The sequence below is a fragment of the Lissotriton helveticus genome, chromosome 2_1, assembly GCF_964261635.1.
Source record: "Lissotriton helveticus chromosome 2_1, aLisHel1.1, whole genome shotgun sequence".
Taxonomy (NCBI): Eukaryota; Metazoa; Chordata; class Amphibia; order Caudata; family Salamandridae; genus Lissotriton; species Lissotriton helveticus.
The window spans coordinates 330,688,722-330,715,237 of NC_136059.1; the positions used below are offsets into that span (position 1 = coordinate 330,688,722).

Consider the following 26,516-nt stretch of genomic DNA (forward strand, 5'->3'; position numbering starts at 1 on the left):
AGCTCCGTACGCTCATTCCAGGGCAGCAGCAACCCATGAACACCCGTTTTCCAGATGACTACACATCCCAAAAACGCGATTCACTGACGCCTTGAAACAACCAGGCCAGACGGTCCGTAGGAAGGTGGTCAGTGCAGGGGTGTGGAATTTAATAAAATATCTACTTGTCCATGGGGCAGGTTGCTTCATAAATCTTCTTGTCCTACAACAAAATCCACTTGTCCCTTTTGTGCCATGTAATGCAGCGACAAATTAGGCCAGCAATTTCATTATATAAGAGTTTTGATATGGTCTCTCTAATTATGCCTGGGCTTGTACCATAGTAGACTTTGAATACTAGCAATTCCCTTATGTTGCTACGTTTCAGTAGGCTTACATACTGGGGTTGAAGGTAGTGGTAAGCAATAGCTCAAGGGTTGGAATGCCCTTTTTTTAGTCGGTGCAAACCTACTAACGTGCATGTTTTAAGTTACCAACTCTTTTCTAATAGTTTCCCATACTGAAAAAGGTTGGAAATTTACTCCCGACAGTAGCAGACATAAAACTTTTACCAGGGTTGGGAAAAAAAGTGTTTAGATGAAAAGTGAACATGAAACATTCAGATTTTCACATGAGCAAGTCTACACATGCACATTTGCTCATGCTAAAATGCAGTTCACAATAATTTTCATGGGGTATTATTTCTTGGCCTACTTCTGTAAATTCTTGTAAATTCACGTAAAGTGTATGTACGCATTTAATGCAAGGATATACACCATGTATGCACTTTTGAGACTTTCTTTACTACTTGGGCCTCTAATTAGGCCTTGCGTTAACCATGACCTTTTGTGTTTAGTAAACTTCTGTCTCTCTCTCCTGGACTATCAGCGGGCTTCACTGTGAGTGACAGTATTCTGCTCTTTTACAAGGAGCATATTGGCACACAAAGTAGTTTTGTGGGAATGTGTGCTTTCTGAGACCAAAAACAATTTTTGCTTTTGTCAATGCTTGTTAAAATGGTGAGAGCCCAGCAGCTAGCACACCAATAAGGTTTTATAAAAACCATGCCTAAACAAGTCACACATTGACAAAACCAAAAGGTTGACCACCAATCTCAAACCCACTGGCTTTGTCGATGCTAGTATAATTTTGGTTCGCATAATCCTATTTAAACTGGTCACACTGATTTTCCATTATGAATATTTTTGGGAAATACAAGCATACATCAACATGTTACTAAATGATGATGCAAATATATGGCACCTAAAATCTTACAGTTGTTCAGCAAAATGTTTTTTTTCCTACTTGCATTTTTGCGTGAACATTTTATTTTGAAAGCAAAGAATCATCACTCTTTATTGCAAGCTTCTGTAAATATTTGCATATAATCAGAGCATTATCCATAGGATTAAATAGGATTATGCAAACCAAAAACGAAGCAGCCCGCAACCTCACTCAGTGGCTCACCAACTGCGCCGATGAACTTGCACCATTAAAGAACCCACCCAGCAGACCCGGCAGCAAGAAAACCTCGTGGTACACCAACGACCTCAAAAACTCCAAGAAGACCTGCCGCGCCCTCGAGAAAGCCTGGCGCCACGACCAGACAACAGAAAACATGACAGCCCTCAAGAACGCCATCGGCAAACACCACCAGCTGATCCGCACCACCAAAAGGACAACATTCAAAGAACGTCTGGACAACAACATCCACAACAGCAAGGAACTCTTCTGCATCGTTAAAGAGCTCTTCAACCCCAGCGCCTGCAACAACGACATCACACCCTCGCAAGACCTCTGCGACTCTCTCGCCTCGTTTTTTCACCGCAAGATCGCCGACATACACAACAGCTTTGGCACATAGACCACGCACCCAACCCCCGAACCAGCGCCACCCACCACCACCCTCTGCACCTGGACCCACGTCAGCACCGAAGATACCACCCGCACGATGAACACCATCCACTCCGGCTCGCCCACCGACCCCTGCCCACACCACATCTTCAACAAAGCCCACTCCATCATCGCACCCCAACTCCGGGACATCATTAACAGCTCCTTCGCATCCGCCACCTTCCCGGAGAGCTGGAAACATGCCGAGCTCAGCGCCCTCCTGAAGAAACCCACCACGGACCCCACCGACCTCAAGAACGTCCGCCCCATCTCGCTCCTCCCTTTTCATGCCAAAGTCATCGAGAAGCCGTCAACTCTCCGCCTTCCTTGAGACAAGCGGATTCCTCGACCCCTCACAGTCCGGTTTCCGAGCAAACCACAGCACCGAGACCGCCCTCATCGCAGGCACAGACGACATCAGGTACCTGCTCGACAATGGGGAAACAGATCCCCTCATCCTCCTGGACCTCTCAGCAGCGTTCGACACCGTATGCCACCGCACCCTAATACAGCGCCTCAGCAACACCGGAATCCAAGGAACAGCCCTGGAGTGGATCATCTCGTTCCTCACTGGAAGAACCCAGAGAGTCCACCTCCCCCCGTTCCGATCCGCGGCCACCGAAGTCATCTGCGGCGTCCCGCAAGGTTCCTCGCTCAGCCCCACCCTCTTCAACGTCTACATGAGCCCCCTCGCAGCCATCGCACGCCAACACAACCTAAACATCATATCCTACGCCGACGACACCCAGCTGATCCTCTCCCTCACCAACGACCCCACCACCGCCAGAGCCAGCCTCCAGGAAGGAATGAAAGACGTCGCGGAATGGATGAAGCTCAGCCTTCTGAAACTGAACTCAGACAAGACGGAAGTCCTCATCCTGGGACCATCCCCTTCGGCCTGGGACGACTCCTGGTGGCCCCCCGCCCTGGGGGCTGCCCCCAAGTCAACGGACCATGCATGCAACCTGGGCTTCATCCTGGACTCTTCCCTCACAATGACCAAGCAAGTCAACGCCGTCTCATCATCCTGTTTCAACACCCTGCGCATGCTCCGAAAGATCTTCCGGTGGATCCCCACTGAAACCAGGAAGACGGTCACCCAGGCCCTCGTCACCAGCCGACTGGACTACAGGAACACCCTCTAAGCGGGAACCACAGCCAAACTACAGAAAAGACTCCAACGGATACAGAACGCTTCCGCACGACTCATCCTGGACATCCCCTGTCACAGCCACATCTCTGCCCATCTGAGAGACTTGCACTGGCTCCCCGTCAGCAAGAGGATCACGTTCAGACTCCTCACCCACGCACACAAGGCTCTCCATGACATGGGACCGAAGTACCTCAACAGCCGCCTGACATTCTACACACCCACCAGCTCCGCCAGCCTCGCCCTCGCCACCGTCCCACGTATTCGCAGAACAACCGCCAGAGGAAGATCCTTCTCCTACCTGGCGGGCAAGACATGGACCTCCCTACCAACGTTCCCTCTAATTTTTTTCCTCTGTGTGCGGAAGTTTAGGGTCTCTGTGCGCTGCAGCCATGGCTATGTGCGCCAGAAACCAGACCGCGCGTGTGTGCAGCACCAAATATCCCTCCAAACTTTTGTTTAAAAAACTGAAAAGACGGTGCATTTCCACACACACGGCGCCACCTAAAGGGTCTTAAGGCAGATCTGCAATTTGGATACACATTAACATTGAATACTAACTCAATGGCCCACTTGAGAGGTCTGAAATCACCATGCTCTTGGTGACAGATGACGGGGTGGATGAAGTGAGTGAACATCTCCCTGACATTCTGACTACCCAAGAGCATGATGGGTCAGTAGAGGGTGTAAGAATCTTCCCTACTCTGACCGCCAGTTACTGGGGCAGTTCTCTTCTCTGCTCTCTCTCACCCCTGGGCTTACACATTTGCATACCCACAACATACATAAATACAGGTGACACTATGTCTGTTAGGAACAACATGTACACATTGTCAGACAAGGTGAAAGCTAGATAAGGTCTCCAAGATGCTGTCCTTAGTGGTGACTGTGCCCTTGAGCAGTCCCTGTTCCAGATGGGTGGTGCTGGTACAAAAAGCTGCCCCACTGTGCACCCCTGCAGAACTTATGTTCTGTGTGGACTACAAGATACTCAATTTAGTCACCAAGACTAATGCTCACTCAATCCTCCAAACTGATGAGCTCATTGACAGGCTGGGAGCTGTTAAGTTCCTTAGTACCTCAGATGTCACATCAGGGTACTGGCAGATAGCTCTGACTGAGGGTGCAATATAGAGGTTTGCATTCTTGAACCCAGAGGGCCACTTCCAGTTCAGAGCGACACCCTTTGGCTCATAGAATGCCACTACCACCCTATCTTTGGAACCGCACCTCCAAGACGCCTCCTCGACGTCAGACTTTGCATCCCAAGCCCTTTGTCTACCGCATTCTCGATGACAATGCAGGATTTGGCATTGCAGCCCGCAGCTTTCTACGAACCACTGCTATGTGACATCCTCAATGCGGGATCTTGCAATTCCCTGCAAACCAGGATTTAAGGTACTTTGTTCATCGGATCCAAATTTATCCCAGTTTCCGGCGCGCGCTCCATCATGGTCAGCCTAAACTTGTCACTTTGTCCCAGTTCGGTGCGCCCAGATAACCACAGTTGATGCTTTGTGCTTTTAGGCACTATTTTCACCAAAATCTTTAAAATTGTATTTTTCCAGTTCAACTAATTGGATTTTTACTTTTTGGTCTCAAATAATTTATTAAATGTTACTCTATATTTCTAAATTAGTGTGAGATTTTTCTTGCATTGTGTTTTCACTTTATGACTGTTTAAAGTACTGCAGAAATGCTTTACGCATTGCCTCTAAGTTAAACCTGATTGCTTTGTTGAAAGCTCCCAGAGAGTTGAGAACAAGTTAATTTTAACTTTGCTTGTTTTTTATCCTTACAGAGATTGTGGTCGATGTTTCAGTAGGGTTACACCCCCCTCAACCAGTAACCCAAATTCCAGCAATATCCTTATTCTCAAGTAAAATCTCTAAAATAAAAGCAGATTTTTCTCCTCAAACATCATAACCATCTGTTTACACCTCAAAATAGATTCACGTTTGTTGAGTGCCAATAACAGGACCTGTCTGATATAATTAAATCAATGCACCCTACATATTACTTTGGTGATGTTTTACCCACAAACATAATTAAAACGACTTTCTGCCATCTAAAACCTCATGGATTGGCTATAGGAAAGACCTCGGTGTGTCAGGAACTTTTCCCTATGGACTGAAGCTGGACCAGATCATACATATCCTGAGAAAGCCAAATGCAGACCCTGATTCTCTAGACAACTACAAACCCTTATCTAACCTACCTTTGCTTGGCACAGTCATTGAAAAATGTGTTGCTCTCCAATTTAACAAATACCTATAGGAAAATGCTGTGCTTTCTCCCTGCCAATCTGCCTTTATAGAAGGCCACAGCACCAAAACAGTGACAATAAGAGTGCTTAATGATATTCACTGTATGTTCGATGAAGGAGAGGCGTGCATACTGGTATTGACGGATTTGTCAACGACCTGCAGCACAGTGGACCATTTTAGTGGGCAGACTAGATTGGAATACAAGGATATTGTGCTAAAATGGGTCAGATGGCTCCTCTTGGATTACTCTCATTTAATCAAACTAGAATTTTCTGTCACAACGAAAATAGATTTCTTGCGTTATACCACAAGGATCTACTCCTTCCCCAGTCCTGTTCAATCTTTATGTTGAGCCTCTAAACTAGCGTCTCAAAACTATGGCATACATTTGTACAAATACATTGGCAACCCACACCTGTTTATAAAGAGGTTTTCTATCCACAATCCACACACACTCCAGGGATGTTTGAAGAAATTATATGTTTGGATATCAGAAATCTGTCAATCTCTCTTATTCCCTCCCGAATTACTAATTAATCTCCCATAAATCGAAGAATAAAATAACACCCAATCTGTTCGCTGAACGTTGCAAATGTAACCTCCCCCTCAGATACAGTCAAATTGCTAGGAATTTGGATCAACATGATTGCTACCACAGGTAAATAAACTTGTGCAGTCTGCAAATTATAATCTTCACAAACTAAAGAGAATTACATTTCTTTTCTCAAATGACCAGCCGTAGTCAACAGCCCATGCCCTAATCATCTCAAGATTTGATGTGAGAAATGTCATCCTAGCAGGCTTTCTACATAGGTGTTCCTGTCCCCCCTCTAGGGTATCCTCCATCTTACTGCCAGCTTAATTGCAGGGAGGAATGAATCTGATCACGTTAACACAGATCTGAGTGATCAACACTGACTACCCTTAGAATCGGGGGTACATTTTGAAATCTACTGTGTCACCCCGCTGATCTTTTTGGCCAGATCGAGACAGTTCATGGGCAAGAACTCACTTATTTTGAGAACCCCAAAATTTGAATCTCAAATACTAAAACAATTCCTTTCTGACTCTGCTATTACCACCTTGAGCTCCATCCCTCCACATCTAAGATAAGCCCTGAACATTCTTTCTTTCTGAAAAAGTCTAGAGACTCACCTTTTCAATAATGTTTTGCGCAAAATAGGCCCCAATACAAGCGATTAGCATTAAGACCTTCTCCAGTGCTCCAAGTGGATTTTCATGACACCTAGGGGCAGATTTACAAGCCCCCAGCGCCACAAGTATGTCACTTTTTGTGACGTACTGGTGGCGCAGGGGGCACCTCCATATTTACAAGGACAGGAAAAGCCACCCTGCGTGACTTTTCCTCTCCTTGTAAATACGGCCCCTACACATGCAGCATTTTGCGTTGAAGGGGCGTTCTATGGGTGTTGCTGTGGGTGTTCCCACGCAACACTCATGTAACAAGGCACATCTCCAGATCTACGAGAAATCGTGAATCTGGAGATGCGTCTGAAAGATACGCCACCTTAGAGGTGGCGTCACGAGGCGCAATGAGGATGAATTTTTTTCATTTCTCCTCGTTTTTTCCTCTTTCTATACGTGCTGCATTCTACAGCACGCATTGAAAGAAGAAAATGCCTGTAGTGATTGTTTTTGTGCAGTAAGGGGCACCTTCCTGCACAAAAACAATCTCCCCACGACACAGGCATCCTTGCACCATGGTGTAAGGGGGCCTGCACCAGCGCATGGCTGCAGTTTGTGCACCTGCGCTGGAAGAAGCACAGAGATGCAACATATTCTTGTAAATATGTTGCATCCCTGTGCTTAGGAAGTGTGCAGCATGAAGCAGCCAAACGGCTTGTGGTGCCGCGCTGCAGTACTTCCTTGTAGATCTGCCCCCTAGTTTCTTGTCTCATTTCTCTCAGATACTGGTGCACCCACAGATTCCTAGTCTATTTGATCCTTTAGTCCCTTGTACCACAACCTCAACCTTCACTTCTTTCTACTCATCTTTTCCATTGCTCCTTCTTGACCATGTCCTTGTTTCTCCCTCACTCCCCGACCCCACCCCTCCCCCATCCCCTCTCTCTCCGGGGCTGAAAGCAGGTCCGTGCAGAGAGGGCCCCCAAAACGTCAGTGGGAGAACTCAGCTAGCCAAACCCCAATGAACATTTGTGACATGACTAATTTGAATTTAATTTATTTGCATCAGTTAATTAAAAGTTTTACAAAAAGAATACAAACTTTAAAAGGACTATGAATCAGTTCGTACATATGTATAAGTAAATTTAGAGCCTGCCTTGCTTTTTTCCCCGTGTTGAACCCTCAAAAAACGATTGCTCTATTGTTTAGGGGAGGTGGGTTATATCATTGTAACTGTTACTTGGGACACATTCGAGCGGAATAAAGTGCTGGTGCTGTGTTATATTCTCTAAGATCATGAAAAGTTAAGGCGCATTGAAGTTTGCTCAAACTAGCGTTCTTAGCTCAGTGATAGTTGTGGTTCAAATAAGGTTACTCTGGGCTCCTGCAGAGAGCCTGCCTTTCACAATGCGAGGTGAGGCAATAACAGCATGAGACCAGGATGTTACTTCAACTCTTTCGGTGTCCTTGGGAATCCAGTGCTGTGGGCCAAATTATTTGTCTTCTACTTCCTTTGTGTGGATAGTTCGATATCAATTTCTGGACTTTGCAGGGACGTTCGAAACTGCCCAGGCGCTGGTGCGGGCCTTTTTATTTCAGAAATAATTGCCTGAGTAGAATTATCCTTTCCTGGATCATGTCAGGACAACAGCACAAAAGGTGCAGCCACGATTCGTGTTTATAATTGCATAACCTGCAAGCGCCTCCATTGTGTTGTAAGACCAAACAGCCCCACATCACATTCTGCAGTGAAGACCCCATTATCTTTCGGTACACCAATGTTTCCCATACCCATGGTTTTATAATTTCTATTCGAATTTGCTGCCTCTGTATCGATTGCGGTAGGAGCACAATTCTCTATCACTGTTTGGTGCAGATGTACTATACAAAAAACAGATTAATAAATGAAAGTTTGCTACGGCCTTCAAACACGACGTGTGCTTTAGCACATGCCATGTTTGACACTGCATTCCTTTCCTTACAGTGCACCGCTGCGGGGCTGATTGTGGGCCATTAAGTTAGTATTCAATGTTAATTGCAGCCCGTGTGCGCTGCAATTAACATTGAATACTAACTCAATGGCTCACAATCAGCCCCGCAGCGGTGCACTGTAAGGAAAGGAATGCAGCAAGTGTAAGGGCCATTTGCACGCCCTCCCAAAATGCACTTATCTGCTACTCCGTCTCTTCTTGTGTCCAGCAAACGACGGGTTTTCGCGCCGCTCGGTTTTTTAAAAGCAGCGGCGTGACCTGTATCAGGATGTGCGCGCTTAATAATGAGCACTGCGCGCTAGGGGTGCCTTCAATGAGCGCGCGCGCGGCCGCGCGGGTTATTGGGAACAGTGCTCCCTACCCACCTGAGGCGGACCCAGGACCATCTCTCCTTCAGGAAACAACTCAAGACCTGGCTGTTCGAGCAGTAGCACCCGCCCCTTGAGACCCTAGCGGGTGAGTAGCGCGCTATACACATTCGATGATTGATTGATTGATTATACATAGCCTCATATTGCTAAACTTTGAAAATGTGTGTACATAAGAATACTGGAACCACAGTCAGTAGTGCAGGCCGAGCTTACACCATTTTCTTTTAGTGCTCACCCTAATAATAAAGGCTTTGCGTTAATAAACCATTAATACAAGTTTGAACAGTATTAACAAGTGGACACACAGATTACCTTAACTGTAGATAGTACCCTTCCCTGATCCTTAATTTTCCATAATGTGGTACTGTAAACTGGCAGCCAAAGGGTTTGTGCTGTAGGGGGTTGGGCCCACTTGTCCCAAGGACAACATATACATGAAAACTTGCTGCCCTTGACCCCAAATAATATGTCCTGGGTGTCAGGCTATAGGAATTCCACATCCCTGCAGTGGAAGGCAAGGCCCTGATCCCAGAACGTATGACAGGGCACAGAAACCCAGAGACAGCCCGGAGAGAAAGCCAGACACAGCACGGACAAAAACCCAGAGACCGAGACAGCCGGGACAGAAACCCAGAGACAGCCTGGAGAAAAACCCAGAGACAGCCTGGATAGAAACCCAGAGACGACCCAGAGGGACAAACCAACTGGCACGCCGGGAAGTGAGTGGCCTGCCCCATGCAGTCACACTAATGGAGCACGAAAGACTCTCCCGCCAACCACTGGCACCTCACACAACTGAAGCCTGGTCCAAAACAACTTCACAATCTGCTGGTACGACAGCACCTGGGTAGGGAGGGCAGGGGGCAAGGCAGCTTGATCTCCTCGAGCAGGACCCCTGCCTAGACACAGACTCTTAAGTCGCAAACAAACCCCAGCTGAGGCAAAATCACAGAAGCAGCAGGATCACCCGAGGAATCAAACAGAAGTCACACTATCTGTGGCAGGATAGGCATAGACCATCGGACAGGGACATACATGAAATAGGAAGGCTTAAGGGCATTGTACCCTATAGAAAGTCTAATATGTGGGAGGAGCTAAAGTTAAGCGGTAGGTGTGTTCATAGCGGCAGGTGTCGGCAAGGTGAAGAAAACTTTACTTTGTAAGAACTGGAACATGGCGGTAGTAGCCTAAATCTTAGCTTTCTTACAATGTATTGTTAACATTCTTTTATTTATATTATCAAAGGAATCGCAAATATTTATTTCACATCTAGGCTGCAGTACTGGTTGAAATGATCATGCATGGCGTGGAGCTCTCTGGCAGAAAATTATTAACACCCATATAATACACTGTGGACCCGATTCACAAAAAAAACAGTATGTGTAAAGATTTAAACCTCTGCATCCTCCTGGACATTATGTGACATCTTTAAAATTTGCTATTTCAACAAAGTGGAATTGTGCATGGCGGGATCCGAGATTCTATTACAGGGCCGGAGGCTTCCGATTATGCTTCTCTTTCCAATTATTTGCTACTCACAGCAGCCAATGAAAACATTTAGTTATGGAAATAAACTACATTTCCCATGATGCATATCTCGTACATCACATCCTGTAAGACCCAATAAGAGCCACAATAACAGTAACTCAGCCTCTTTCTTTGCTGCTCACTCAGGAGTTAGGTGACTACATGCTAATTTTCACTTTTGATTGAAATGATTTTGTCAAATGAATGTCAATTAGGTTAATGGCTTAATCGCGCACTGCGCTTTGTGTTGCCGTGAAGGCCCGAGCGGGCCGTGTGTCTGGGATCCTCCCAATGGGAGTTAATTGTGCATTGTTTGCGCGCCCGTAGGGGCTCTGAATGCTTTTGCGCTCCCGCTGGGAGCAAGGGTACCGCGCTGCTACCGGCAGAGATTGAAGTGTTTTATTGCTTGCGGCTCCTCGCGCTTCCCTGATTTGCCGGGCGGACTGTATTTGAGAGCATTATCCACTCCTACGTGGGCTACTCTTTGGTTCTTTTTGGGCTACGTACGTTGCACGCACCCCCAGGTATTCCGAATCTCATTCGCTTCGTGATTTTTCCGTGTGTGTGATGCCCGATTTGGCTGCAATAGGCATCTGGCCCTGGGGTGTGAGCACACTCCATTTATCTCTGAATTTGCTCTACTTACGCCCTGTAGGCTGCAATAATTCTATACAGCATTGCTGAGGAGCTAGTTACCTGGTTGATTTTGGGTGCACTGGGTTCGCTCATATCACACACACACACACACACACACACACACACACACACACACACACAATGACTGGGTCAGGTATGATGAGGATGTTTAGGGGATAATATTGTTGAGGCTTTGGATGCCTCGGTCCAAGACTCGGTTAATCGGGCCATTGAAAAGGCAGTACCTGGTAATGTGCAGCAAGCATTGGCTGTTGCTTTGAAACCCATCACCAAACAGTTAGAGATGTCTGCCAAGCTGCATGGATTTACCTCAGAAAGACGATGTCTCTGGCGAGCCTAATGCTAAGTCATGCCCCCATTCAGATGCACTTGCGACGCTACCTGCGAATCCTATCCCGCACAACACAAGTCAGAAAGCTAAGTGTCAGGAGCGCAAAGACACTGACACCGATACAGATGCTACAGGGACAGACACCCCCTGAGGAGGAGGCTCCCCCCAAGAAACAATCACGCAAGACAATACGCACGGAGCAGGATCTGTCTCAAACCTTGAATACTCCTTTTACTTTTAATCCGACCAACATCGTACATCATAGGTCGTCTGATTGGGCACCAGCATCGGAGGTGGCAGCATCCCTCCACGACAACCTGCGGAAGAGCTTTGACAAAGACGTGCGTAACAGGTTGTGCTCGGAATGCCCCAGACCTGATATTCCGAATAAGGTGGCGGAGACACTGGACATAGACGCAAGTCTCCTCACCTTCTCAAAGAAATTCGCTAAGGACCCGAAGAAGGGAATCGATCGGGCCTGGGCGAGTGCAGGACAAGCTCCTGGATGTGTCGGGACCGCTGGCCAAAATTTTGGAAATGGCCCTGGAGGCCAAGGAGTCTGGTGCTCCCTTAGACGCCGACGTCTTAGCTGGGTGGACCCAAAGGGCAATCTGTTTGCTGGGAAACGCCAATTTACGATCTCTACCGAGAGGCGCAAGTCACTCCTATTGAAAATGGACTCTAACTTGACTGAGTTGGCTGCAGCGAAACCAGGTCCTCTGGCCAAGGGTAACCTCTTCGGTGACCGCTTTGTGAAAGACCTTTCAAAGTACGTGGGTACATTCACTTCCCTTGACAAGGCACACTCGGGCATCAAAGTGTTTTCCAGGCTGGCCTTTTTAATCAGGCCGGGCGAGGCAGAGGACGCTCGCCAGGCCGTCAATACCAACAAGATCCTCAATGAGGAGACTATGGCCGTGGTTGAGGAGATTGGGACTCCACTCGTGGGGGGTACCTTCTACCCCACCAGGCAGCGCTTCAAAAAAAGGTGTTTCCACAGAGGCATACACCGAGCGGGTTTCCAAGCTTCTGAGTCTGAAGGTAAGAGTTTCCGACATCTTTCAGTTACCTTTGGGGCTCGTACTCAGTTTTTCTATCACAATTGGGCTCTGATATCTCAAGACGCATGGGTCCTTCAAACAATTCAGGAGTTTCACCTAGAATTTGATCAAACTCCCTTTCAGGACATGTCACCCAGACAACTACCTTTTTCCCCCAACTAGAGTGCGATTTTATAGGTGCAAAACCTGACGCATTGCTGCAGAAACACGCGATTGTGACGCTGGTCCTCGCGGTTTCTGCAGCAAAATTTTCGTAGTTCAGAGGAAGGGCGAAGGGCACAGGTTAGTACTGATTTAAGGGACTTCAAGCATTTTATGACGTACAATCATTTCAATATGGAGGGTATCCATCTCTTGGCAGATTTGCTGAAAGAAGGAGACTGGATGGACCGGTTGGATCTGAAGGACGCCTATCTGTCCATACCTATATTTCCCCCTCACCGTTGCTTCCTACAGTTTTAATGGCGGAACCGGTGGTTCGAATATTTGGTCCTTCCTTTTGGAGATTCCTTGGCTCCTTGGTGCTTCACCAAGGTGATGAAGCCGGTGGTTGTGCACTTACGGGAGCAGGGTGTCCGCATGATAGTATATCTAGACGTTATACTCATCATTGCTCAAACTGCGGAATTGGCTACGCAGCATTTGCGCATGAACATGTTTACTCTTCAAAATGTGGGATTCGTGATCAACAAATTTAAGTTGGTTCATTTTCCTGCTCAGAGCATGGATTTTCTGGGTTTTGTCATCAACTTAAAGATGGCCCAGTTGAGCCTTCCTCGCTCCAAATCGAAGGATATCGAAAAGGAGCTTTCCGCACTGTTGTCCAAACAGACGGTCTTCTCTGCGGGTGATTGCCAGAATAGTGGGTCTTCTGGCATCCTCGATACGAGCCATTTTTTCGGGCCCCCTTCATTACAGGGCTCTTCAGAGATTAAAGATGCAACACCTTCGGAAGGGTCTATCCTACACGGACCGGGTTCCACTTTCCACGGAAGTGCGAGAGGAGATCCAATGGGGGCTAGCCGACGTGGACCCATGGAACGGCAGAGCCATCTTCGGCTCTCAGCCAGAACTTGTCATAGAGTCGGACGCCAGCCACTGAGGTTGGGGAGAGCGCTCAGGGGATATATCCTGTTGGACCTGGCCCTCTTGGCAGGGTCATCCCTAAACCTTTTGCCTTCCTCCAATACTCTCTCTGACCTGTTTTTGTTGGTTTAATGACTCTGGGCACTTTACCACTGCTGACCAGTGCTAAAGTGCATATGCTCTCCCTGTGCAAAATGTATATGTGATTGATTTCCATGATTGGCTCATTGGATTTACTGTCAGTCCCCAGTAGAGTGCACCAGGAGTGCCAGGGCTTGTAAATGCCAAGGCTGCTAGTAGGCCTGCAGCGCTGGTTGCGCCACCCACAGAAGCGGCCTTTTAAAATATGTCTAGGGTCTGCCATTGCAGACCCTGTGTGCAGTCTGGTACTGTCATGCTGGCTGGGCAAGTGCACACACTTGCCAGCCCCTAAACCTTCCCTTAACTTCATATTAGTCACCCCTATGGTAGGCCCAAGGGCAAGGTACATTGTAAGTGTAAGGTAGGACATGCTCTGATGTGTGTGGCATGTCCTAATAGTGAATTACAGCCAAATTGGTTTTTCACTATTGTAAGGCTACCTGTTCTCTTTAGGCCAGAGGGGCTGCTGGAATTACTACACTCTATAATCCCAGCAGGCTCAGGGAACATGGTAGAAAATAATGTTTAGTATGCCTGAACTCAGAATAATAAAATACTTCTTTTAGTAAAGTTTATTTTAATATCCTGTGTTTGCAAATGCTACTTTTAGAAAGTTAGCATTTGCTTGCCTAACCATTTCAGCCCGCCTCTGCTTGGATGTGTATCTGGATGTCTGGGATATGTGAGTGACAGCGCTGGGGGATGACAGGTGGTGAATGCAAGGATTACATCTTAGTGGGAGGTGGGAGTGCCCCTGGACTCTGAATAGGGCTGTGATCTGCCACCACAATGCTGGCTCCGCCCCCAGGGGAGCAACTGATGACTCAGCCGGCACCTGGCCCAGGAAGGGCGAAGCACTGTCATCAAGGTACTCCTGGCTGCCCCTGTCCACACAATGCTGGCTCCACCTCCTGTGGAGCGTCTGATGTGCCTGCCCCTCACACTGAAAGCAGAAACCAGAGTACACCCAACAAGTGCTCAGAGACTGAATGAAGTTATGCAAAGGCCTCCCTGGCCTGGGAGAACAAAGAAAACTCTGTATAAAAGTAGGAGCCCTGCTCCTTGTAAATCATAATCCTGTTTCCCACAACGAACCTCAACCAACTAGAAGGAGAAGAAGACGCTGGAAGGACTGGCCTGCTGTCTGCCTTGCTGAGGAAGGAGAGGAAAAGACTTTGAAAAGACTTTGCTGACTTGTGCTAGAAACTTTCCCCAAGGGCTTGACTGAGCTTGCCCACTGAACTGAACCCCAAGACCAGTGGGTTCATTGTGTCTTCGCTCGTTGCCATCTGCCATCCGTGTGTGCCTCCCGCCGGAGTAAGACTGCGCCCCTCATCGCCCCCTCCTAGGGCTGTGGCACTCGGGAGCTCGCCTGCCCTTCACCCGTGAGAGCCTCGCTCCTTGGAGTCGCTCTCTGCCCCGGGTCAGGCTGCCTGCTCCTCTGCCCCTGCCTGCCACTGGAGCGCGCTGAAGTGTTCTCGCCCCTCCATCCCCTCCCTCCGGAATTTCCTCAAGGCCGGTGACCTACGCCGGGACTGCAGCCCACACGAAGGACCGTGCCTTGCTGCCCCCGCTCGCCAACCCGAGGAGTTTGCAGGCCGCGCCGCCCCCCTGTTGGGAGACCCCAGTACCATCTGTACCGGGGCCGTGGGCCGCGCCCGCCTGTGTGCACCCACCTGCTGCAGACGGAAACCCGGAGACACTGCCAGAGACGAGTCCACTGCCAGTGTACAACTCGTACCCCAGAGGAAGGAATTCAAACCTCTCCCAAGGATCTTCACCGGGCTCGGGGCCCGCCACGATTTATTTCCCCACAAAGGTATATGCAAGGAGCCCCCACCTCCGGAAAAGACCCAGGGTTTCTCCGAGGCTCCTCTCATCGCCTCCCTGCTCCTCACTGCAGCTGAGAGCCCCCACCTCTGGAAAAGGCCCAGGGTTTCGCCGAGGAAGCATCCCAGGAGCCCCAGAGAGGCCTCCAGGGACTCAGAGCATTTTTAAAGAATAAGGAGAACTGTTTTTACAAGGAGAACTGTTTTAAGTGAATTGAACTGAAGAAGAAACATTTGAACTGTGACAAAGAGAACTTGCCTATTTACAAACTTGTGGCTTACTTAAAAATCATTATATTGGTCTTGAGATAAGTCTGATCTGCTTATATCTATATTTTTACATAAAGGAACGTATTTTTACATATAATACCTGCCTGGTGTCCATTTGTGGGGGGATTGGTACATTTTACTGTGTGTGTTATTACAAATGCTTAACTCAGAAACGCCTGGAGAATAGCCTTGGCTGCTCACGCCACGCACCTAGAGGGTGAGCAAGGGTAATTCTAAGGGGTCATCCTTCGCCCTGACTTAGAGGAGAGGGTCCCTGCTTGTCACAAGTGAATACTTGTGCCAACCAGAGACCCCCAATTCTAACATTGGACGCAGCGGTGAGGATTTGCGAATTTGCATTTGTAGTTGACATACAGTGAATTGCTGATCACCACATAGAGAGAGCAGACCTATAACGCAGCCACAGATTTCCATTTTTTTATAATTTTGCTGGGAGATCTCCATGTGTTTTTGAAAACGTCATGCCTGGTTCAGTGAGGATGGAAAAGGCAGCAACCAGATGCCTGTCGCCAGAGGAGTTGGCAGACAGGGCAGCAACCAGGGCACATGAAATGGAGATGGCGAGATTAAAGGGACAAATGGAAATGCAAAAGCAAAGATTGGCCATGGAGGCGCAAAAACGCCAAAGAGATCACTACTTGAGAATGAGAGAACTTGATTTGGAGATCAGGGAGCTTGAAGCCAGGAGGGTTTCAGTCCAACATCCAAAGATTTGTGTAGCTCGCAGATTGAGCTTTGCTGAGTTGGAGGTGGAGTCCCGCTCAGCTGGTGGCAGCAACATTCAGGTATCTAGTGCTGACAGCATAGTGCACACACCTAGAGGTATGGCACCTGACTTGGAGGGGGTTAACATACACCAGGAGGTTCAAGGGCATGAGGTAGCTCCAGTAGTGCGCAGCGTCCCTGAAGGGAATAGGGTGGCTGGCGTAGGAGTTCATGGTCCTAGTGGTGGGAGGGATTCCCCCATGGTTGAGGTCCTGGTGGGTGAGTGTAAGGACCACCCAGAAGAGTGTGGGTTATGTGACAGAGACAGTCCGCTACTGTCTGGCCAGTCTCAGGAGAATGGTGTGGAGTATGTGTGTGAGGCGCTGGATGGTGAGGTGAAGGATAGTTTGCTTAACCCTGCTAGGGGGCTGTGTAATCCAATGGTGGGAGAGCATATTGTAAGTCCCCGTTTTCCAGGGCTATGCCAACACCTGTTTGAGAGTGAGTTCTCTGACCCCACGGAGCTCACATTGGAGGCAGGCCTTGTGGTGGATTCCAGAGGGTCTGGAGAGGCATTGGGGTGTGACCCTGTGGGGAGTGGCTCAGGTATCTTTCAGCCCAGAGTGGTGGAAGTGGCGCAGAGTAGTCCAGCTAGGTCCTGTAGTAGTGAGAGGGTTGTAGGGCCTTACGTCCTGTCCTTAAGGGGAAGGAGTGAGAATGGGTTTTGTCCCGGTAGTGCCCAACCTCAGTCTCAGAGCCTGGATGGTTCTTTAAGGGAACACCAGGTGGGGAGCCTAGGCTGTCCGGATGAGTCACCCTCTGAGGGGGATCCCCCAGTGGCTAGAGAACGTGGAGGCTCTGTAAACAGAGCTCCAGTAGTTCTGGTGTCTGGCAGTACACCTCCAGTTGGGAGGGTGCAGAAGTCCAGAAAGAGGGGCGAGAGGGGGAAAGGGTCCCCAGTGGAAGAACCAGTGGGTCAGGGGCCAGCTAGAAGTGCTGCGTCCCCAGGAACTGACCATGGGGACACCACTTATGTCCTGGGGATCTTCCCGCACTGTCAAAGGGACAGGGGTTGGGAGATCTGCGCCAGGCAGACTGTCGCACGACACATGAGCTATGTGCCACCCTCGGGGGGGCATGCGTGCTCCCCGGGAAGTCCTGGTGCGCCAGGAAAATGTTCAACGGCAGGGTTGGGTCCCTGAGTTGGAGAGCCAGGTTCAGGTGTTGTCTGACCTAGAGGGTGGGACCACTGTAATCAGTGTCCTGACCCATGTCACTTCTAGGGGTACCACTCCAGTGGGGAGTGGGCAGTACTCTGGAAGGGGGTGTAGAGGGAGGGAGTCCTTGCCTCTGACCCCGGTGCAGTTTGAGGGTTTAGACCCTAGGATAGAGGGCCAGGTGCAGGGTGACCCCCTGACCTGGTGCCCCAGTTGCAGGATAGCCCCCCTGAACTGGTGGGAGAATTGTGCAGATCACCTACCACAGGTGCCCTGACAATTCTGGAAGGGGGTACCACTCCAGGTGGAAGGGTACAGAGCCCCAAGGAGGAGGACCGGGTGTGGGAGAGCCCACCCCAGTCTTTGGTCCAGCCGCCAGGTACAGGCCTGGGGCTGGGGGGTCAGTGCCAGGATATCATACCTGGACTGACAGAAGAGAGAATGGACAAAAGGTGCCAAGCACCTGGGGCTACTGCCCCCCACTCTCTGAGGCCACAGAGGTTTGGGAGCCCTGAGATGCATGAGGTCTGGGTCTCCGCCCTGACTACTGTCAGTGGCCACTGTGAGTTGATGTCTGTCTGTTGGGACACACCTGTGAGCAAGTTAAGGTTAGATGCTGCAGAGGTGGTGTCCACAGAGGAAGAAAAGGGTGCCCCATGGATTAGCTGGGTGGACCCTGAGAGTATGGACAGAGGATTTGGAATAGGCTCAGATTGGCGTAGAACTGGAATGTGCCCCTGCTGTTGCGGGCCAGGTCCATTTTCTATCGCCCAAAGCCGGGAAGTCCATCACAGTGGTGGTTGATCTACCCTGTGTTTTGGCTGGAAGGGGGTTGTGTTGGACCTGGCCCTCTTGGCAGGGTCATCCCTAAACTTTTTGCCTTCCTCCAATACTCTCTCTGACCCGTTTTTGTTGGTTTAATGACTCTGGGCACTCTACCACTGCTGACCAGTGCTAAAGTGCATATGCTCTCACTGTGCAAAATGTATATGTGATTGATTTCCATGATTGGCTCATTGGATTTACTGTCAGTCTCCAGTAGAGTGCACCAGGAGTGCCAGGGCTTGTAAATGCCAATGCTGCTAGTAGGCCTGCAGCGCTGGTTGCGCCACCCACAGAAGCAGCCTTTTAAAATATGTCTAGGGTCTGCCATTGCAGAACCTGTGTGCAGTCTGGTACTGTCATGCTGGCTGGGCAAGGGCACACACTTGCCAGCCCCTAAACCTTCCCTTAACTTCATATTAGTCACCCCTATGGTAGGCCCAAGGGCAGGGTGCATTGTAAGTGTAAGGTAGGACATGCTCTGATGTGTGTGGCATGTCTTAATAGTGAATTACAGCCAAATTCGTTTTTCACTATTGTAAGGCTACCTGTTCTCTTTAGGCCAGATGGGCTGCTGGAATTATTACACTCTATAATCCCAGCAGGCTCAGGGAACATGGTAGAAAATAAAGTTTAGTATGCCTGAACTCAGAATAATAAAATACTTCTTTTAGTAAAGTTTATTTTAATATCCTGTGATTGCAAATGCTACTTTTAGAAAGTTAGCATTTGCTTGCCTAACCATTTCAGCCCGCCTCTGCTTGGATGTGTATCTGGCTGTCTGGGATATGTGAGTGACAGGGCTGGGGGATGACAGGTGGTGAATGCAAGGATTACACCTTAGTGGGAGGTGGGAGTGCCCCTGGACTCTGAATAGGGCTGTGCTCCGCCACCACAATGCTGGCTCCGCCCCCTGGGGAGCGACTGATGACTCAGCCGGCACCTGGCCCAGGAAGGGCGAAGCACTGTCATCAAGGTACTCCTGGCTGCCCCTGTCCACACAATGCTGGCTCCACCTCCTGTGGAGCGTCTGATGTGCCTGCCCCTCACACTGAAAGCAGAAACCAGAGTACACCCAACAAGTGCTCAGAGACTGAATGAAGTTATGCAAAGGCCCCCCTGGCCTGGGAGAACAAAGAAAACTCTGTATAAAAGTAGGAGCCCTGCTCCTTGTAAATCAGAATCCTGCTTCCCACAACAAACCTCTGACCAACTAGAAGGAGAAGAAGACGGTGGAAGGACTGGCCTGCTGTCTGCCTTGCTGAGGAAGGAGACGAAAAGACTTTGAAAAGACTTTGCTGACTTGTGCTAGAATCTTCTCCAAGGGCTTGACTGAGCTTGCCCCCTGAACTGAACCCCAGGACCAGTGGGTTCATTGTGTCTTCGCTCGTTGCCATCTGCCAGCCGTGTGTGCCTCCTGCGGAGTAAGACTGCGCCCCTCATCGCCCCCGCCTAGGGCTATGGCACTCGGGAGCTTGCCTGCCCTTCACCCGTGAGAGCCTCGCTCCTTGGAGTCGCTCTCTGCCCCCGGGTCAGGCTGCCTGCTCCTCTGCCCCTGCCTGCCACTGGAGCGCGCTGAAGTGCTCTCGCCCCTCCTGCCGGAATTTCCTCAAGGCCGGTGACCTACGCCGGGACTGCATCCCACACGAAGGACCGTGCCCTGCTGCCCCCACTCGCCAACCCGAGGAGTTTGCAGGCCGCGCCGCCCCCCTGTTGGGAGACCCCAGTACCATCTGTACCAGGGTCGTGGGCCGCGCCCGCCAGTGTGCACCCACTTGCTGCAGACGGAAAGCCAGAGACACTGCCAGAGACGAGTCCACTGCCAGTGTACAACTCGTCCCCCAAGGAAGGAATTCAAACCTCTCCCAAGGATCTTCACCGGGCTCGGGGCCCGCCACGTTTTATTTCCCCACAAAGGTATATGCGAGGAGCCCCCACCTCCGGAAAAGACCCAGGATTTCTCCGAGGCTCCTCTCATCGCCTCCCTGCTCCTCACTGCAGCTGAGAGCCCCCATCTCCGAAAAAGGCCCAGGGTTTCTCCGAGGAAGCATCCCAGGAGCCCCAGAGAGGCCTCCAGGGACTCAGAGCATTTTTAAAGAACAAGGAGAACTGTTTTTAAGTGAATTGAACTGAAGAAGAAACATTTGAACTGTGACAAAGAGAACGTGCCTATTTACAAACTTGTGGCTTACTTAAAAATCGTTATATTGGTCTTGTGATAAGTCTGATCTGCTTATATATATATTTTTACATAAAGGAACGTATTTTTACATATAATACCTGCCTGGTGTCCATTTGTGGGGGGATTGGTACATTTTACTGTGTGTGTTATTACAAATGCTTAACTCAGAAACGCCTGGAGAATAGCCTTGGCTGCTCACGCCACGCACCTAGAGGGTGAGCAAGGGTAATTCTAAGGGGTCATCCTTCACCCTGACTTAGAGGAGAGGGTCCCTGCTTGTCACAAGTGAATACTTGCACCAACCAAAGACCCCCAATTCTTATATATCCACTGGAGGTCGGTGGTCCCTGCGCGAGCTCGATCTACATATCACTTGCCTAGAACTATTAGTGGAGTTGTTCGCGATCCGGTCACTCTCTCCCAAACAGGTCTCATTTTGCATCCTTCTGTGAATGGACAATATCTCAGCGGTGAGGTATATCAACAAGTTGTGAAGCACGAGGTCGTCCTTACTAGCAGAGATAGCGAAGGACTTCTGGCATTACTGCCCGAGTCACCAGATTTCGGTCACAGCAGAATACATTCCAGTCCAATGTAGTGGCGGATTGGAACTCACGATACCTCAAGGATTACAGCGAAAGGCAACTCCAACCCCAGATATTCAGTTGGTTGCAAGCTGTGTGGGGCACGTGCGAGATAGATCTCTTTGCGTCCAGACTGAATCGTCAATTGCAGACGTTTTTCAGCTGGAGACCAGATCCGTTGGTGAGAGCGACGGATGCTTTTTCACTGGATTGGTCTACGGGACTGAAAAATGCCTTTCCCCCCCTTCATCTTAATCCCGAGAGTGACCACTCATGTAACCGACAGCGGGCAGAGATTACTCTGAATACACCTCTGTGGAAGTCGCAGCCCTGGTTCCCAATACTATTGGAGATGAACTGCCACTTCCCCAGGGTGCTTCCGTGGTCCTCGATGATGCTCCAGTGCCCTCATGGAGAGGTGCATCCGATGGTGGTGTCGGGACAGTTGTGTCCGTGGCCTGGAGGCTTTCAGGCAACAATGGGAGATGCCAGGATTTTCGGACAAGGCTGCAGCCTTCATTAACCAGGCATGGGCCCCTTCCACCAGGAAGCAATATTCTTCAGCCTGGAAGGGCTGGGTTCGTTGGTGCGTGGAACAACATGTGGATCCCGTGGGGTCAGAGTTATTGTTGTTGTGAATTTTTTATCAGAGAAAGCTTCGTTGGGTTTGGCCTACCGTTGGGTTAACAATTTTTCAGAGAGATGGCAAGCCTGTGGGCATGCACCCTGTTATTTGTAAGCTGTTGAAGGGTATTCGCATGGAGAACCCTCCTAAACCAAAGTATTCTCCTTTGTGGGATGTATCTTTAGTTCTTGCCTTATTTGACGGTTGGCCACATAATAAGTTGTTGACTAGGAAACAGTTATAGTCTAAACTAGCCATGTTATTATGTCTCTCTGCCTGCCAACGCTCCTCAGACGTCAAGGCTCTGGATATTACAGGTAGAGTATTTACTCCGGAAGTAGTTTCTTTTAATATTACTGCCAGAACTAGACTTTTTGCAAAAAGTATTTATTCTCATGCCTTTCCTGCTAATGCCAAGTTATGTGTAGTTTAATGTCTTCGAGCATATGAAGATTGTACTAGGTCCACACGACCTGTTGGCTTAACTCAACTGTTGGTTGCGTTACAAAAACGCTATAAACCTGTGTCTGCAGCTACTATAGCCAGATGGCTAAAATCAGTCATGCAAGAAGTGGGTATTGATACCCAAGTATTTGGGGCACATTCTGTTCGCGGTGCCATGGCCTCTAAAACCTTCATGTTGAGTTATACCATCCAAGATATCATGAGGTCTGCTGACTGGTCTGCAGAGTCTACATTTAAACAATTTTCTTATAAACCAGTGGGTGATATAACCTCAGTTGTATTTGACAAGCATTAAAGTATCATAATCAGAAGCCTCTGGTCCTGTAATAGAATAAAAAATTAGCTAGCATTTGCACCAAGAATTTTCATTCTATTAAAGGTCACGGAGGCGAGGATTAGCCCACCCAGTTATATTACAATGTTTCTAATGTTTACCCACCCGTATGTATTTATATTCAGTTTAGGAAGAAGTTACATGTTTTTCCTGTGTTTCATTCCTTTCAGGTTCTGAGAAGATGGAATAGGAGTACTTCTGGGAAAGAAGTTGTTACTTTTAGGGGGCGTGGCCAAGAGCATGGCAGACTTGGCGTGTCCTACCGAAGCTCCAGCGGCCAAGCATTGATCCTGCATTTATCCTGGTTCGGAACGTGATCTGCGTGCTCCGGTCAAACATTCCGGGAGCAATACAGCCCCTGGTGTTCCAAATCAGCAGAAGTTGGGCAGACCCGGCTGAAGACAAAATGGCGGCGACCTGATTCAGAGGGACGGAAACAGTGTCCTGAGAGCAGCTCCAACTCGGAAAATTGCAAGAAAGGTGCCTCTCAGAGTGTGCGTGGGGGGCGGTGTCCGGAGGAGGCCCCCCGCCCTGGATGGTCGAGGTTCCCTGCCTGCGCGGCTGCCAACTTTGCCGGAGACTGTCCCTGACCGCTTGAGAGGCGGGCTGCGGTGCTGTGGAGGCCCGGGCTGGCGGCGGATCGGAGTCCGTCCCCCCGTGGGTGGAGGTGCGACGGCCGGAGCCAGGAAACGGCGCGGGCCATGCCCGTACCGAAAGGTGCTGTGATGCGAGGTGTGGAGGAGCTGCGGCCTCGGACTTGGCTGCGCGGCTTGACGGAGCTGCCGGCGCTCCCCTGCGGGTCCAGCGGTCGGAGGAGGCGATGAGCCGGAGCGGAGAGAGGTGAGGGGGTGCCCTGCAAGGGGAGAGACCAGCACCTGAGTGAGTGTGGGGTCCCCACTCCTTCTTCCCCCAGACCGGGCATCAGAAGGAGCAGTGAACGGGGCCCTATTGGGAGAGGTGGCACGTGGGGACCACCACGTCCAGCACACAGCACGTGGGGGCCCCCTCAGCCCCCTGGATTATCACTCGGGGTGTCATACAGCCTTGACTGCAGAGACACTCGAGTGTGCCTGCCTGGGGACTGCGGCGGAGGATATGGGGGCTAACTAAACACACATTGGTGCAGCATTGTAGAAACCCTCACAGATCGACCCAGCAGTAAGGGATATACATAACACGGAGTGCACCTGGATAAATCACACAAAGTGAAGGAATACCGTGAGACCCAGATGCTGGGACCTGCTGCAGGGCTGGAACAGTGAGTGACACACTGGCATACATGGAAGACATGGAAGACGCGGGGCTTGAGGGAAATTCGTGGCGCTCCACGCAGGAAGACAAGACGCGCCTGTCCACCCGGGACTAATCAGGCTGCTGTGGCCCTGGTGCAGACAAGTGGGGCCAAGCCTGAATCGCAGTGGAGACGGGGATCTGGTGGAGATCCCGCTGCGAGTGGACACTACCTTCGCCGGCCAGTTGGCTTGAAGGTCGGACTGGAGAATAGCTTGCACGCTATGTCCCCTCTCCACTGACCTCTTGGTAGATAGAGTGGGAGAAGCAAGGTGTAATGTTTGAAGCCCCAGGGATTCATAGCGGTCACTAACGGTTGCCACGCCTAAGTGCTGGCCATCGATGGCGCAATATAAAAACACAAAAGCACAGAAGCAGGGAAAGCTGGACAAATGTACTAAACCACTGCAGGGGCCGAACCACACCAGGGCAGGCCCCGCTGACCCCTCCCCCCCCAGACAACACGGTCCTCTTCCACGCGATTCTGTCCTCCAGGGCGGTACTCAAAGGCAAGATAGATGAGATTAAAATTGATGTTAATCTGGTCCGTCAAGATCTCGGCAATATTTCCGAAAAAGATACGCAAGTGGAGCAGCAGATCTCAGAAGTCGAAGACGTTACTCATACGCTGACCGGCGAGGTTACGGCCCCAACGACGACCCTGAAATATGTCCTCTGGAAAGTTGGTGATGCAGAAAATAGAGCACGAATAAATAACCTGCACTTTCTCGGATTTACGGAGGGAATCGAAGGGGCAGATGCGGGTTCTTACATAAGCAAATGGTTGTTGGACACATTCCTTGATACCCACTTTTCCCTTTACTTCATCATCGAGAGGGCACATAGAATGCCCAGGGACAGGCCGCCGCCGGGGGCATCCCCGCGGCTGCTGATTGCCAGGTTTCTTAACTCTCAAGACAGGGACACTATTCTCAGGGCATTTCGACAGAAGGGAGAAATTCGATTAGATAACGCAAGTATCATGGTATTCCCGGACTACTCCCGAGAAGTTCAAAAGCAACATAAGACATTTGACTCTGTGAAAGACAAATTGCGACAGCTGCAAATTACGTATATGCTCCTCTTTTTCTGCTAACCTTAAGGTGATCTTTCAAAGTAAGAGCCTGTTCTTCAGCCCCCCGAAGAGGCTTGGCACTGGCTGGAGGAGCGCCCCCAGTTGAGAGCACCCCCTGATGCGCCGCAGCACTCTGGGAAGACCCCTTCACTGAACGTTAACACCTTTAGATCACAAAATCCTGCACGGAAAAACAAAGAAACTGCACCAAATATGGCACTCAGACCGACACCGTACCGGAGCAGGAGGGTGGTGGAGGCTGCACCACGAGCATCAGATTCGGAGGTTGTCCCATGCGTGGTCAGTGCCAGGGGGCAGGGACTCTGTCCCACACCGCTCGGCGGACTGCACGAAGCAGGACATTACCACAGACTCGGAAGAAAAACACCCCTTGATGCATAACATCAACCTCTTGGAGTGCACAGGCGGGACCACTGGTGAAGCAGGAGAAGACACTCAGCATCATCCGTGGGCAATGAGGCTGAGGAGTAGAGAATGGCCCGGAGAGCAACCAGAGTAACAGAACAGGAACATACATTGCACGCAACCTTGCGTGTTCTGCCCCGAATTTTTGGACTTGTTGTTCTCTTCCCTCCTCATTTGTCAATCCTTTACTCATCTGTTCCCTCCCGAATTTTTTGTTCCACCCCATTCTTTCCCCCCTCCCCTCTCCCCTCTCCTTTTTTTTCTTATTTTTGTAATGACTAAGCACACTCTAAGGCTTTCAGTTTGAGACTTAAGCTCTGGGACAGTATAATTGGGGTTTGTGAGCTTCCGGGAGGGAATTGGGGAGACTGAGCAAAGTTTGAGACACTGGGTGTGGGGGGGGGGGGAGACGGGACGATAGACCTCCCCAATATGATCACAATGCAGTACGTCCTGTTGACCCTCGGGGTAGTCGGATGGATGGTGTGGGATTGGGGAGTTGTGGGTTTGTTATAGTAGAATGGCAAAATAGTGAGACAGCAGACATTCCTATATTACAGAGAATACAGCGATGGAGGTGGGGAGGGAGGCCAGAGGGTAGGCTGACCACTGCACACCATAAAGATGGCTATACCTGATCATGGACAATACTCAGTCCTTTCATGGAATGTGAATGGGATGGGAACAGGATTAAGAGAGGACTAGTGGCTGCATATTTTAAGATACGGAAACCTGATGTCATCCTCTTACTGGATACTCACCTAAAGGGTACTCAATGTGGTTTTCTAGGCACGCTGGGTTCTCCACCGGAGCACGAGGTGTCGCAATATTAATTAGGAAAAGCCCATCCTTCTGTCTAGAATGCACCTGGACAGATCCCATTGGTACCTATGTTGCGGTCAAGGAAGTATGAAACAGGGGACACATTACCTTTATTAGTGTCTATACACCACCTAGGTTCCAACGTCAAACTCTGGAAAAACTCGCTGCAATTCTGTTGGAGGCTGGATCTGACACACATTATTGGGGGCATCTTTAATGACGTGATGGACCCCACAACTGACTGCACAA

General features: G+C 49.7%; 1 protein-coding gene across 1 annotated transcript in view; it reads right to left on the reverse strand.

The window, feature by feature from the left end:
* Positions 1–26,516, reverse strand: part of SLC45A2 (solute carrier family 45 member 2) — a 431,739-nt gene that overhangs the window by 370,795 nt on the left and 34,428 nt on the right. The gene's annotated exons all lie outside the window — the stretch shown is intronic.